The sequence below is a fragment of the Acomys minous genome (assembly GCF_964271855.1).
Source record: "Acomys minous genome assembly, chromosome: 9".
NCBI classification, from domain to species: Eukaryota; Metazoa; Chordata; class Mammalia; order Rodentia; family Muridae; genus Acomys; species Acomys minous.
Genome location: NC_140490.1, coordinates 19,212,103 through 19,216,117, shown reverse-complemented (window position 1 = coordinate 19,216,117; position 4,015 = coordinate 19,212,103).

The window sequence follows — 4,015 nt, the reverse complement described above, 5'->3', positions numbered from 1 at the left end:
GATGGAAGAAAGAAGCCCGAGCATTGAAGACACAAGAGAAGAAAATGTTAAATCTAAAGAACTTATGACTCAAAACATCCAGGAAATCTGGGACAATATGGGAAAAAAAAAAAAAAGCAAATCTAAGAACAATCCAGGTCAAAGGCACAGAGAATGTTTTCAGCAAAATCATAGAAGAAATTTTTTTTAACCTAAAGTAGATGCCTATAAAGGCTCAAGAAGCTTACAGAACACCAAATAGACTGGACCAGAAAAGAAAGTCCCCTTGGCACATAATGATAATCAAAACACTAAACATACAGAACAACAAAAAAAGTATTTGGGCCAGAGAGATGGCTCAGAGGTTAAGAGCACTGGCTGCTCTTCCAAAGGTTCTGAGTTCAATTCCCAGCAACCACATGGTTGCTTAGAACCATCTATAATGAGATCTGGTGCCCTCTTCTGTCATACATGCATATATGCAGGCAGAACACTGTTAATATAATAAGTAAATATTTTTTAAAAATATTTAAAGCTGCAAGAGGAAAATACCAAGTACTATATAAAGCAGACCTATTAGAATAACACTTGACCCCCCCCCCATGGATACTCTATAAGCCAGAAGGGCCTGTACAGATGTGCTGCAAACTCTAAGAGACCATAGATACTAGTTTAGACTGCTATACCCAGAAAAAACTTCCAATCACAATAGAGGGAGAAAAAGAAAACATCCCATTATAAAAGCCAAATTTAAGCAATATCTATCTACAAATTCAGCCCTACAGAAGATCCTGGAAAGAAAACTCCAACCTAAAGATGTTAACAACATTCAAGAAAAGACAAGAAATAATCCCAGACCAGCAAATCAAAAGACACACACACCCCACAACCACAACCACAACCACAATGACAACAAAATAGCAAGCATCAACAAACACTGCTCATTGAGATCTCCCAATATAAATGGTCTCAATTCCCCAATCAAAAGACATAGACTAACAGACTAACAGAATGAATGCAAGAATGTTCCATCCTTCAGCTGCACCCATGAGACACACCTTAACATCAAGGATAGATATTGCCTGAGGATAAAAGAATGAAAAAAGATATTCTAACCAAATAGACGGAAAAAGCAAGCTGGTGTAGCCATCTTCAAACCAAAATTAATCAAAAAAGATAGAGGACACCACACACATATCAAAGAAAAAGAAAACGGGCACTGCAATTTTAACATCTATGAACCAAACACAAGGGCACCCAAGTTCATAAAAGAAACATTACTAATTCATGCTCACACTCTGATAGTTGGAGACTTCAATACCCAGCTCTCACCAATAGGTCATCCAGATAAAAACTAAAGAGAAATCCTGGAGTTAAAAGATGTTATAAACCAAACAGACATAACAGATGTTTAGAGAACATTTCTTACCCAAATTCAAAGAGTACACCTTCTTCTCAGCACCTAACAGAACTTTCACTGAAATGGACGGTATACTCAGACACAAAGCAAGTCTCAACAGATACAAGAAAACTGAAATAACCTCCTCCATCCTATCTGGCCACAGTGGATTAAAGCTGGACACCAACAACAAGAGGAACAACAGAAAGCTTACAAGCTCATGGAAAGTGAACAATTCTCTACTGAATGAGAAATGGGTCAAGAAAGAAATCAAAGACTTTCTAGAATCAAATGAAAATAAATACACAACATGCTCAAACTTTTGGGACACAATGTGATTCTAAGAGGCAAGTTCATAGCACTAAGTTCCTACATTAAAAAATCAGGTCTCATAATAATAACTTCTCAGTACACCTGCAAGTTCTAGAAGAAAAAGAAGAAATCACACCCAAAGTGAGTAGTTGGCAAGACATAATCAAACTCAGGATTGAAATCAATAAAATAAAATCAAAAAAAGAACAATATAAAGAATCAATGAAACAAAGGATAAGGTTTTTGTTTTGTTTTGTTTTGAGAAAAATCAAAAGACTGACAAGCTCTTATCTTAATTAAAAGACAGAGAAAGGGAGAAGATCCAAATTAACAAAATCAGAAATGAAAAGTAGGATATAACAACATACATGGAGGAAATCTAGAAAATCTAAGGACATGCTTTAAAAACTTGTGCTCCCACCAAATTGAGAAATCCAAAAGAAATAGGTAATTTTCCCAATAATACCACTTGCCAAAGTTAAACCAAGATAAGCAATTTAAACAGATTCATAACCCCTAGTGAAACAGAAGCAGCCATTAACCGTCTTCCAACAAAACAAACAAACAAAACAAAACAAACAACAACAACAACAACTCAGGGACACACAATTTTACCACAGATTTCTACTAGACTTAAAAAGAAGAGATAAAAACAAATAAAAAATAAAAAAATAATAAAAATAAAAATTAAATTAAAAAAAGAAGAGTTAATACAATATTCCTCAAATTATTCCATGAAATAGAAACAGAAGGAACATTGCTTGCCCAATACATTTTATGAGGTCACTGTTACCCTGATACTCAAACCACATAAAAAGGCCTGGAAAAAAAAAAGAATTATAGAACAATTTCCTGAATGAACACAGATGTAAAAATACTCAATAAAATACTGGCAAACCAAATCCAAGAACACATTAAAAAAAAAAATTCACCATGACCAAATGGGCTTCATCCCAGACATGCAGGTATGGCTCAGCATATGTAAATCAATAAATGTAATCCACCACATAAGTAATATCCATAAAAGGCCTTTGGCAAAATCTAACACCCCTTCATGATAAAAGACCTAGAAAGACTAGGCTTACAAAGGGCATACCTTCACATAATGAAGGCAGTATACAGCAAACCCATTACCAACATCAACTAAAATAAAGAGAAACTCAAAGCAATTCCACTAAAATTAGGGAGTAGACAAGCTTGCCCACTCTTAAAGTCTTAGCTAAAGGAATAAGACAACTGAAGGAGATCAAGGGGGTACAAATGGGAAAGGAAGAAGTTCAAGTATTTATATGTAGATGATATGATAATGCACATAAATCTAAAAATTTCACTGGGAAACTCCTACAGCTGGTAAAGATTTTAAGCAAAGTAGCTGGTTACAAAATTAACTCACAAAATTCAGTGGCCTTCCTATACAGACTGAGAAAGAAATCAAGGAAACAATAGCTTCCACAATAGCCTCAAATTATATAAAATATCTTGAGGTAACCCTAGCCAAGCAAGTGAAAAACTTGTATGATAAAAGCTTCAACATATTGAAAAGAAATTGTGTTGGTTTGCATGAAAATAGTCTTCGTAGATTCGTAGGGAGTAACATTATTTGAAGCCTTGTTGGAGTAGGTGTGGCCTTTTGGGAGGAAGTGTTTCACAGCGGGTGGGCTTTGAGGTTTAAGAAGCTCAAGCCAGGCCCAGTGGCAAACACTCTCTTCATGTTGCCTGAGGATCCAGATATAGAGCTTTCAGCTCCTTTTCCACACCATGGCTGCCTGTGCGCCACCATGCTTCCCATCGCAATGATAATGAACTAAACCTCTAAACTGTAAGTCAGCCCCAGTAAAATGCTTTCCTTTATAGGAGTTGCCACAGTCATGGTGTCTCTTCACAGCAATAGAAACCCTAACTAAGAGAAAAATTAAAAAGAAATCAGAATATGGAAGTATCTCCCATGCTTATAAATTGATAGGATTAATATTGTAAAAATGGCCATTCTACCAAAAGCAATATACAGATTCAAAGCAATTGCCACCAAAATTCTTCACAGATCCTAAAAGAATCATTTTCAGCTTCATACAGAAACACAAGAAAACCAGAATGGCTAAAGCCATTCTGATTAATAAAAGGAATCCTGGAGGTATCACCATTTCTGACTTCAAATTGCGCTACAGATAGTGATAAAAACCCTCATGGTGTTGGCTCAAAAACAGACATGTTGATTAGTGCAATCAGATTGAAGACCCAGACCTAAATCCACACACCTATGGACAACTGATTATTGATAAAGAAGCCAGAAATAAACACTAGACTAGAAAAAAGGAAAGAGTCTTC